Raw genomic sequence first — 12,694 nt, forward strand, 5'->3', positions numbered from 1 at the left:
TGGTGTGTGTGTGTGTGTGTCAGGCTTGTGCAAAATTCCAAATTTTAGAGTGGGTCTCCATTCAATTCATGAATTGGAATTTGAATTGAATTGGCTCCGCCCCACAGGAAGTTGAATTTGAATTAGAATGACAGGAAGCTTCAGGCAATTCAAAGCAATTGATCCCCAGAACACTGAAAGACCGGAGTGCACGAAACTTGGTGGGCATGTAGCCCCACAAGGATGACATGGAGCCATTGTTTTTCGTTTTGATCCGTCATCCCCTTGGAGCCTTAAAAGCAGACACGACTGTTGTGTGGCCTGTCCCTGGGGTAGCACGGCCCACTCCATCACATTCTCTTCAGCGTGGCGCTCATGACCTCGTACACGTCATTCCCTCTGTTCTGTGCCGCTTGCGGAACCCGCAACGTCTTGATCTGAAAGGCAGGAGTAGGAATATCTTATAAGTACTTTACTGGTGAAACAGTATTATCATTATCATCATTATTATTATTTCGAAGTTACCTTAGGTATAACATAAAACACTATCATGATTGAAAACATCAGGAAGACCACCACAGCAGTGAAAATGGAGAACAAAGCCAGAATGAAGTTGGTGTTGGGGGTGAGGCCAGTGTTTGTGTTGAATGAGGATGGCTCTTGACACACAGGCCCTGGAAAGACAGAGAGAGAAAGAGAGAGAGAGACAGAAATTGTGAAATTCTTCTGGAGATACTTGTTTGATCCTATCCAATGGTGTTTAGTGACAGTGTCTCCATTTAAATGTTCCACTGGTAATGAAAAATCACTACTCAACCCTCCACCTCCTTCACCACTTAAAGCTGATATCATTGCTTAATTTTTTACAGACATAGAGTCGGCGACGGTTATGCGTGAATTTCCTGCTACTTGAAAACAGAGAAGATCGATGCTGCTGCTGGTGAACAGCGGTCTTTGAATCACGACTCGAGTTAAGCTTTTTTTAAATTGGCAAAAGTTTGATCAACTAACCAACTAGCTCTGCTGGTGGAAAAATGCATGGGACTCATGAGTTGTAGCTATCCTATTGCGTGCAGAGGAAATTTGAAAGACAACTGTTTATCCTGCCCCTCGGATAGAGCACTGCCAATGGTAAGTTCCCAGACCCTACATCTTGATGTGGGTCTGGCTTGTCAGGCTAGGCAGCCACCCTTCAGCAGCCAATTCTCTGTCCCGCCGGCTCTCAAACCGTTTCCTCCACCCATTGGAACCACCAACAATACGACGACTGATGCCACTTCCTTCTCTTCATTCGCCACTCTCTCCGAGAGTGAAGTATCCAGACTCCTGATATGCAGCTATCCTTCTTCATGCCCCTTGGATCCTATACCAACCAACATACTTCATTATCCGACCATCACACCAGCAATCACGCATGTGATAAACTTCTCTGAACTCCAATACGTTTCCTACAGCCTTCAAAGTGGCTCGGGTAACACCGCTACTTAAGAAACCCTCTCACAACCCTGGTCTGGTTGAGAACTATCGTCCTGTCTCACTTGTCTATTTCCTATCCAAAATTATTGAACCTGTCTCCAAACAGGTGACAATCTGACTCAATATGCTACTCAACTACTAATACAGGCCGTGGTCATCTTGTGACTCGACTACTGTAATGCCCTCCTGACAGGTCTCCCAGCTTGCACTGTGAAACTTTCAGTTGTGCCTGGACCGGCGGTGTGCCTGGTCTTCAATCAACCCAAAAGGGCACATTACTCCAATGCTCATTGAATTTCTACTTCATTTGAAAAGTGACACATTTCTCATTTAAGTCAGTGAAGTGTTTACTATCAATGGTTACAGGGAGTCAGATAGTCAGGTACATGAAGACACACTCACGTTTCACGAGAAGTGCAACAACTTCATTGGCCATGATCTTGATGGGATCCAAGTTTTCATCCAATGCAACGTATTGACAGTAGTAAACTCCAGAGTCTTCCTCTGTCAGACTTGTGATGATTATGGACAGATCCTTCAAGGGTCCTGTGAAGTTTACTCTGTTCTTGTACCTGTCATCATAGGTTGGGTACTCTTTTTCGTCACTTTCCTCCCTGTAAACATGCATGATGTTGATGCTGTTCTGCTTGCTGGCTTTGTACAATGCAAGCATGCATTGTTGCTTTTGGGTAGAGCAGGGGAAGCTGAAGGACTCCCCAGGGACCTTTTCCTCCAGATAGAACTTCGCCATATCAAATCCTGTTAAAGCAACACAATGTGGGAATTGGTATTTGCCCCTTTTCACTGTTCTGGGTACAATGTACAGGGTTCCATGAAAGTCTATTGGACTGCCTTTCAGGGATGACTCTAAAATGGTTCCTGCTAGGGCACCAAGGTTGCATAGTGTAAGTAAGATGTAGAAGAAGTAGATGTTATTTATAAAGCCAATTTAAGCACAGCTTTCACTGAGCAAGTGCTGTACAAAATAAAAACTAATGTAATAATGCAGGATGAGACCTACACCAGCAGACACAAATACAACAAGAACAACAACCAAAGAACAACATGCTCAGTTACTGATGCCAAGTATTCCGGGGTGCACAGTGGCAATGACAGACATGCTATTCTCCCAATTATAAATTCCATCAAAATGAGGGTGTTATGTTAATGGAGAAAAACTATGTAGCGTTTCTTTAAATCCAGTAACTGAATGGTGTAATTATAACCTGCATACAAACAAACACCGAGAGTGATTCATATCAACTGACGAAGGTCATTGAAGGCAGTGTCTAGTGGTAGTGTGTCAGCTTCCTACAAACTGAACTCAAACACCCGATGGTACCATTTGCAACCATGCCAGGCCACATATAAGCTATGCGTAGCGGAAGAGAGTCAGGGGTGTAACCCTGCTAGGTGTGGGTTGCTTCTGAACTTATTTTTAATATGCACACTACATGTTGTGAAATTTTAAATCATGAAATAGCCATTGAAATAAACGCTTTTAAAAAAAGTTTTGAAAAAGAAGAGTGCCTTGGATTTTTTAATTTATTTGTTTATTTTTGTAAAGAGGTGCTTTTAAGAGTCCTTTAATGTGAGAAAAGCAAATATATTTGAAATGTTACAAATCAACATGTAGGAAGTACTCAAGTGCAGAAATAAACACTGATAGAGATCTTCACACACCTAAGAAACCATGTAATTTACAATCTCATTGTTTACATTCTTGACTACATACAAGTGAGATGGAGAGACATTCTCATAACCAATACCTATTTAATGAGCATGAAGCTACCACTCTTTTCGTGTTTAACCTCTTTCCGACCAATGGAATCCAGTGTGTACTAGCTCCATGTTATGGACACTTACCTTGTGAGGGTGATATGCAGGCAGAGAAAACAATGGCTGAGACCAAGACCACTAAGGCTGAGGCCATCTTACTAACTAGACTGAGCTTCTACTACTAACCAGAGACTGAGCTTCAACTCTGCACCTCGGTGACAACCAATCAGTTAACCCACCCCCCATCACTATCACACCTTCTGCCGACGCCTTGCCTGTCCCTCTCTCAACAACTAACTCTAGGGGTTCAAGCAGAGATGGCAAAAGTACTCACTTCCTGTACTAAAGTAGAATACTTGTGTTAAAAAATACTCTGGTAAAAGTAGAAGTACTCATTTAACTTCTTTACTCAATTAAAAGTAACAAAGTACAGGCTTGGAAATTTACTTCAAAGTACAGTCTTTTGAATGACAACCATTTTTTATGCTACGCTACCTGGACCACACAAATGTTACCAGAGTGGAAACTGTGTTTATTTGCGTTTAGCCTCCACTACATCCCTGTTCAAGACCCAATGCTGCATCTAATTATTGCTAAGGATATAGGCTACACTGCAGCTAGAAGTTAGGGAAGCATCAAAGGCGAGGAGAGGAGGAGGACATTTTTGACTAAATTTAATTGAGACATAGGCTACTACTACTGTACGTGCTAACGTTAACGTTAATGCCATCAAGCTGTAATGATTTGCCGTGAATGAATGCCGCCCAAATCTGTCGAGTCATCTTGTAGTGGTGCGTCAAGTGCAACGTATATTCCCATCCGCTATTGATGGCGCGAAAAATAATAACGGTAGGCTAACTCCACTGAAATTATTTGAAACTAAAGTAACAAGCCAGTTTTTTAAAATGTAGGGAGTAGAAAGTACCGATATTCGTGTTAAAAGTGTAAAAGTAAAAAGTCGCCTAAAAAATAAATAGTAAAGTAAAGTAAAAAATACCTGAAAAATCTACTTGAGTACAGTAACGAAGTATTTGTACTTCGTTACTTCCCATCTCTGGGTTCAAGTGTACTTCCAATTACAGAGCCAGCTCTTTTAATCAACTTGTTGAGTTTTTTGGTGTCATTTGCCTGGTACCTGATACTGGTACCCCAGCAGATGGCTGCAAAGAAAATTGTACTAGAAACAGCAGACTGCACACATTAAAAGACCTACAGTAAGCTTCCTCAAGAAGTATAGTCTGCTCTGTCCCTTCCTATAAACAGCCTCAGTGTTGCACTTCCAGTCCAGTTTGTTATCCAGATGTACACCCAGATATTTGTACATTTCCACTACCTCCACCTCTTCCCCCATGACGGAGACAGTGTTCAACTTTGTCCTAGCCCTCCTAAAGTCAACTACCATCTCTTTGGTCTTGGCCACATTTAAGAGTAGGTGGTTGTTTCCACACCACGCCACAAAGCTGTTGACCAGTTCTCTATACTCAGTATCCTCCCCATCCTTCACACACCCTACAACTGCAGAGTCATCAGAGTATTTCTGCAGATGACAGGTTGCAGAGTTGTACTGAAAGTCCAAGGTGTATAATGTGAAGAGGAAAGGAAAGAGTACAGTCCCTTGCTGTGCTCCTGTGCTGCTAACCACCTTCTTGGAAACACATCCTCCCATCCGTACAAACTGTGGTCTTTCCGTCAGGTAATCAACAATCCATGATATGGATGTCTCCACCTGCATCCTTTGTAGCTTCTCTCTTAGCAAAACAGGTTGTATGGTGTTGAAGGCACTGGAGAAGTCGAAGAACATTATTCTCTGCACTACCAGTTTCATCCAGGTGGTTGTGGGCTCGCTGAAGCAGGTAGATGATGGCATCTTCAACACCAACCTCATGTTGGTAGGCAAATTGCAGTGGGAGGTGGTCACCTGATGTCTGAGGTGTGCCAACACCAATCTCTCTAGCACTTTCATGCATTGTGATGTTAATGCCACTGGTCTGTAATCATTGAGGACTGATGGAGAATACTTCTTGGGTACTGGAACAAGGCATGATGTTTTCCACAGCACTGGAACCTTTATCTGACACAGGCTGGTGTTGAATAGGCACTGTAGAATCCTGCATAGCTGTTCTGCACAGGCCTTCAGGACCCTGGGGCTTATGCCGTCTGGGCCTGCAGCTTTGCTCTGATACAGACTCTCCAGCCGCTTCTTTTGGGCCATGTCATATAAGGAACATGGTGCTGCCAAAAAACTTAAACATAGCCTATATTGCAGAGCCACTTCAACTTTATTATTCCATGGTGAATAAATGTTACACTACTGTGCACAGCCCCATGCTTCTCTGACGTGACGAAGCTAGCACGTTATTAGCAGCAGTTAGCTAACTATGCTAACGTTAGTTACTGTATACCAGTCTCCAAGTGACAATCATTTTATACACAATGCTGGCAATGCTGAAACAATTAACATTCTTACTTAGATTGAGTTGACTGTGTGGCTTAATCCACAGATGTGGTGGAGCACTGTTACGTTATGGTTTGCTAAGGAGTAACCCTTTGCTTAAAATAGTGGAGATCTGGGACGAGAGAATGTAATCTAATTTAACATAATTACAGAAAACAATCAAGATTGAAAGGCATTTTTCTGTGTATCGGTGTTGCGTTAATCCCACATATGTCATTTGACTGTCCTTTTCAACTCATATCACTATAAAATCCCATAAAACCAAAAATCATCAAGGCTCCCAGTACATTTCTATGGAGCCGTAAGGTGAAGTTGACGGGCCATGTCTGCCTGCACGGAGCTACTGGACTGTCATTGGCTCATCTGCGTTCGATGGGCGGGGTTTTGCAAACGGTCAATTGGTGCTAATAGTCTCACAATCAGTGAAAAAGAAATTGCCTGAGTGGAGTGAATGTGTATAGTATGGTAAAATAAAGACACCTGCGTCTGGAAGTCACTGGTCAATCATAGTATTCCTGGCTATAATTCCATCAAGACAAAAGAACACTCCAAACAAATCAAAGAAAATTTTATTGACAAGCATAAGTGAGGGGATGGATACAAAAACACCCCCTTGAGTTCAGTGAATTCCATCATTAAGGAATGTAAGGAATATGGCAAATGTGCAAATCTGCCTAGAGCAGGCCATCACCACAAACTGAGTGACCGTTCAAGAAAAATAATGGTGGGAGAGGCCACCAAGGCATCTATGACAACTCTGAAGAAGTTAAAAGCTTCAGCAGCTGAGATGGGAGAAACTATGCATACAGCAACTTTTGCCTGAGTTCTTCACCAGTCAAAGCTCTATGGGTGAGTGGAAAAGCTCTTAATAAATCTCGACTAAAGTTTGCATAAAGACATGTGGGAGACTGTAAGGTTCGTTGGTCTGATGAGACCAAAATTGAGGTTTTAGCCATCAGATTAGATGCTATTTTTGGCAGACACCAAACACTGCACATCACCAAAAATGCACCATCCTAAATTTGAAGCATGGTGGTGGTGGTTGTACCATGCTGTGGATGCTTCTCAACAGCAGGCCCTGGAAAGCTTGTAAAAGTAAAAGTAAAATTAATTCAGAAAAATATATGGAAATCCTTGAGGACAATCTGACTTGAAAACTACACCGAAATGGTTTAAAGACAACAAGGTGAATGTTCTGGAACTAAAAAAGGGCTGTTCGCACCTGATCCCCTTACAACCTGGCAGAGCTTGAGCAGTTTTGCAAAGTAAAAAATGCAGTATCCAGATGTGCAAGCCTAAATGAGACCTATCTGCGCAGACTCCATGCTTTAATTGCGGCTAAAGGTGCATCTACTCTGACTTAAAGGAACCATATGTAAGATTGTGGCCAAAACTGGTACTGCAATCACTTTTAAATTACTGTAGAGCGGTGTATCCCCTCCCCCTCCCCCTGACTCGAGGTTGCCAACCCGGATGCCGAAACACTACTGACTTTGTGATTAGTAGATAGGTGGAGGGTGGCGCATCAGGCCAAAACACAACATGACATGACAAAACACAACATCAACATCAGTTGAGGGCAGTGTTGCCACAGTTACCTTGAAAAAGTAATCTGATTACTGATTACTGATTACTCCTTTAAAAAGTAACTTAGTTACTTTACTGATTACTTGATTTTAAAAGTAACTAAGTTAGATTACAAGTTACTTTATTAGTTACTTTCAGCAGCTGCCGACAACACCCCCACTGCCTCAACATAAAAATGATAACCGGTTTTGCCAATACTCACTATACTGGAAGTGCATTTTAACAGTAATGTCAACAATGTATAGCAGACATCCCAATCTAACCTACTTAGATCCTGAAATTCAGATGTTTGTTTAATAATATCTAGTCAGTACACCAAATAAGGAAGGCCTACTGATAGAAATTGTGATAGTAAAATATGTAGATTTTGGTAGTTTGGCCTTTTCATGTAGCCTTGGCAACTAGCCATCTAGTATATGCCTGAGTAATATGCAAATGAAATTACACTTGTTAAACTCACCTCAACAAGTCTTTTGCAATCATTTAACCCACGGTGAGCAATGAAGTCACTGTAAACAGTGCAGTGTGCAAGACTATCATTATGTTTTACTCTTATGAGACAATTGGGTACACTTTTGTGTAGTCTGATGTGAAATGGGTCTTAAATGTTCCTTTTTGAGGGGCACTGACTCTGCCATGACGCTCCTGTTTCTAGATACACTGACTGAACTGATTAATTAAGTTCGGGAGAAAAGAGATATAAGCCCACCTGCACTGAAAACTGGAAGGTTGATTTAGCAAAATAGACCAGGATGCTCTCTGTCTTGGATGCGCTTCAGGCACACACGCACCACTCCTCTCTCTCCCCCTCTCCGTAATGTGTGCGCGTTAAACTCAGACGCACACGCAATTTGAAGTCCGGTCTGGCTTGTGTGCTCTTGTTCGCTCTAGGTTCTGGGAGATTTTATGTAATTTTCGGGCATCAGGAAGCCGCTATCAATAGCCTATGTGGGAGACTCCCAAAACTTCGGGAGACTTGGGATGTCTAGCTAGACAGCACTGTCGCCAGCACAGAATGTACAATGTACCTTAATGTTGCCATGTTTAGCTGACACAAACTCAAAATAATGACTGTATAGATAAAATGTGCATGTGTGTCGCTGCATGGTTTTACACGTGAGTTGTCCTCATGCTGAAAACTTGAGCATAGCCTACATGACGTTAATCTCCGAGACAAGAAGAAAGCAAAAAATATATCTTTTTACTAAGGAAAATGACAAAAATAGTAACGGACAGTGACTTGGATAAGTAACTTTAATCTGATTACTGGTTTGTAAATAGTAGCGCGTTAGATTACTCGTTCCCGAAAAAAGTGGTCAAAATAGACGCGTTACTGGCATCACTGGTTGAGGGCTGCAACTTCACTTTTGAAATGACAATATCCTGGCTGGACTACTGTTGTCAGTGATATAAGTATTTGAAATGAACATGATTTCTTAATGTCTAGTGACATTTCAGGGCCATTTTATGATTAATTGAAATACATTTCTTACATACGGTTCCTTTAAGGGGGTGAATAATTATGCAATCACTTATTCATTATATATTTTATTTTTAATTAATTAACATTACTTTGTAGAAATCTGCTTTCACTTTGACCTTAAAGAGGGGACTTTTGTAAATTATTGTAAAAAAAGACCAAATTATATTGATCAATATTCCATTTATAGAAGCAGTAAAAGTGGAAATATCCAAGGGGCAGTGTTGGGAAAGTTCACTTTCTACAAACTAGTTCAAAGTTCAGTTCACACATTTTAAAATGAACTAGTTCAGTTCATAGTTCATAATTCAAAATTTTGAACTAAGTTCACAGTTCCAAAAATGAACTAGTTTTTCCTATTGCTGCAGGTTTTGTGAAATAGGCCCTATCGCGTTCGCCCAAAGCGTTGCCCCACGTAAGTAACAGCCCATTTTATTAAACGGAAGTAGATTTTCTATAGATCTAACAGCTCAGACAACGTTATTGGAAGGTGCAGCAACTTCTGGTGAGATTACAACCAGAGTCAACGAGACGAGAGCAATGACAGGGAAATAGGGACACCAGTGCGCTACCACCACGCGCATCACGCACTGTGCGTAGGACATCAAGGGGCGTCGGGGACACCAACATTTAGCCAATAAATATAAGTACCGCAGCTTTACTTCAAGCTGATTTTCATTCTTCCGAACGTTTACAATGTCGAAATACAGCAACAGTGCAATGCAATGATGATATGGGTCCTCTCAATCTTCACTCTTCTCCTTCTCTTCTCTTCTCCAATCTTCATGCTACGTCTATTTAACCCGTTTAATCCCAACGGTCACTATTGTGACCGTACAAAAAAATCTTGCTCTTGTGCCTTTAAAACTGTTACTGGATGAATTATCAATACATTTCTCCCAAAAATAGAAACCTGAAAGGGTCTCAGTTAAATATGTGCAGTGCCAAATGTGTAGTGTAATTTGTCACATGGCCAGAGCTTCTTATGTTTTGGTTGCACCCTGACCAGAAAATATCCACCCAAAAGCTCCCAAACTAAAGCTTAGAAAAGTATGTTTATGTAAACATAGGACAAAGATTTTTGGTACACATCATCTTTACACACAACATAAGGTGTCTAGTATGGAGGGATGCAATTGAAATATATGAACTTTGTTCAGCGTTCTCATAGCATGAGTGAACATGATGAAGGTCACAATTGTGACCGTTGGGAAATAACATAGTCCGATTTTAGGGATTTTCACACATTTCATTGTACAATCATCTAATTTCCACTAAATGCCATTCAGAGATGATATGGGGACATTGTCCCAGGTCTGTTCTTTACTTTTAAATGTGTATCACATGGCATTTTTCAACATGGCCTCTGAAATTCTCTATTATATTCTAAGTGTGCCAATTTTTACCTAGAAAATCCATTATACCACACTATTATACATACATGTAGCTATTGTAATAGCTGATTTTCTATGCTGTTCTTTATTTTAATTTCACTTTCAGTCACTTCCTGCACATATCAGATCTAACTGACTGCTCAGATTTTACAATCACACCTCAAAAACAGTAAATAATTATACTTATTGACTATTATATTACATAATGTCACATATAAACAAGGTGGTGGGGGGTATAATCAACTTGCCAGTCAGCCTGGTGAAGGCATATTGGCTGAATTTATGCAGAGACTTGCAGTAGATATGAACAACCTTACCAGAAAATGTATTCCCCACCCCTTTTCCCAGCAATACCCCCTCCACTTATGTACAGTAAAGGGCCTCTGCCACAGGGACCAGTCAGACGAACCAGAAGCAAAGCTTCATTTGATCAAAAAATTGTGATCGAGTGTCTCAAGAATCTGCTCTCACACTATTGTATGTCCAAATTACAGAATGTTTCCTATTATGCATTTAGAACCTTACTTAATTCAGTGGTAAAATTAATCAAATTTAGCAATATAGTGGATATCACACCCCTCTGACACTAGATTAGGCCAATAACTGAGGTCAGAACAGGCTCTTATGCTCCTCAGGTTTATATGTGATGGGATCATGGGCAGGTGTCCTGTGTTCCCCAGGTCAAGCATTGTATGTTTCCAGGGTCCTCCAGCTTTATAAAGCACATAATAGGTACCCGAATGAGCATAGGTTCCAGGATACATAGGACACTGGGAACATAGGGCCTTATGAATATAAGGCCTTTGGAGCATAGGGACCAGGTAACATAGGTTCACTTCATTTAGTGACCTTAACAATACCACTGAGCAAAGGAGACCAATTGCTGGTCCAATGGAAAGGCAATTAATGGCATTGGAAGTATGGCAGTAAACTTGTAGGACAATCTGTTGTGTAATTAATTAATTAATTAATTAATTATAAAATAATAAATCATACAATAATAAACAAACAAACAAACAGACAAACAACATCACTTTTTGTAACATTTGTGGTTGCTGTTGTATTGTAGGGTGGTGTAGTCATAATAGTGTGATATAATGCCTTTTCTATGTAAAAATCGGCACACTTATAATATAATAGAGAATTGCAGAGGCAATGTTGAGTATTGTATTGTGATACAAAATTAAAAGTAAAGAACAGACCTGAGACAATGTCCCCTTATCACCTTTGACTGGAATTTATTGAAAATTAGATGATTGCACAATGAAATGTGTGAAAATCCCTAAAATCGGTGTATGTTGTTTCCCAACGGTCACAATTGTGACCAAGCATAAAACACTCCTTTTCACCCGCTTTTTCAGGAAAATTTGAAAAAATAGTAATTGATTACATCAAAGGGTTACTCAAAACATGATTTTGATCATGGGCGGACTGGCCATCTGCCAAACCGGGCATTTTTCCGGTGGGGGCCGACGCACCTTTTGGGCCGATAGAATAGGCTATATACAGTATAATTTAATCATTTTGGCCAAGGATCGGCCCAAAGGAAGGACAACCAGCGGCCCATTGGTTACATTTCCATATTGACACTCGACTAATCCTATAACAGCTCACGTCAGGCCCACCCCTCGCATTTTGGCTCAGAGCCAGGATTTTGTGAGCGCATCAAAAGTTAATTGAAGTTGCCTACACGAAATTGCGGCGGGTGCGTAGTGACAATAGTGCAAAAGTAACACCAATGTAGAAGCTTCAAAAATACAATATTGCAAGTAGGCTAGCATATGTCAGCAACATGTTGAAGTTCGTTGAGTTTGAACGAGGATGTAAGCAAGCATAGGCTACAGAGCAAGGGACAGTGAGCAGGTGGTGGAGCCTATTTGAGGCTACATAACTCAGTGGTGGAGCAGGTAGGCTGGTAGGCTATGTGTGACATGCCATGCTGACGATGATGATTATGATGACTTATTAATTGCGATAAGGTAGCCTAATGATAACGTAAGGCCGTGCTGTGATTATAATAACAAATAGCGCAACTTAAATGTTCTAAATGAATTATTTGCAAACCCGGACAGCAAAAGAGTGTCAAATCGATGTTAATTGTTGGTCAGATTGATCAGTTTCCGTCAGACGCCCAAAATTCAACATCGATGGCATGAGTGGTGGTTGGTCTCTCAAAGTAGAGCGTCGAAAGGGTTCTATCTTGGAAGGGTTATCATGGTAAAGATGGGCTAAAAGACTGTAGACTGACGGAAATGTAGGCTACAAAACATAAAGTCATATTCATGCACAAGCCAACTAATATACAGTAACCTATACGACAGGCTACTGGAAGACATTAAAGATAATTAGTTAATGTAGCTATAATGTTCCAAAATGTACCAGCAATGTAGTATAGCCTACAGGTAAAATATTTCCAGCAACAGCCCTGTTTATTTCGTGTTGTTTCAGTTGTCCTACAGTGATAACTGGTATAAATTACATTAATGTCTAAGACAATCTAGGTAATTTAACTCTTTACACATAGGCTTCAGTAATGTTTGGTGC

General features: G+C 40.8%; 1 long non-coding RNA gene across 1 annotated transcript; it reads right to left on the reverse strand.

Annotated features, from left to right (window-relative positions):
* On the reverse strand, window positions 1-1,893 carry LOC143101850 (uncharacterized). The gene is made up of 3 exons (XR_012982528.1): window positions 1,858-1,893; window positions 505-653; window positions 1-416 (listed from the first exon to the last, which is right to left on the reverse strand). It is a non-coding gene; the product is annotated as an uncharacterized LOC143101850 (long non-coding RNA).
* Window positions 1,894-12,694: the final 10,801 nt, after the last annotated feature.

This window comes from Alosa pseudoharengus, unplaced genomic scaffold, assembly GCF_046254945.1.
Source record: "Alosa pseudoharengus isolate Yale_2024_CS ecotype anadromous, Long Island Sound unplaced genomic scaffold, YU_APseudo_1.1 YU_APseudo_1.1_scf_4, whole genome shotgun sequence".
Classification (NCBI taxonomy): domain Eukaryota; kingdom Metazoa; phylum Chordata; class Actinopteri; order Clupeiformes; family Clupeidae; genus Alosa; species Alosa pseudoharengus.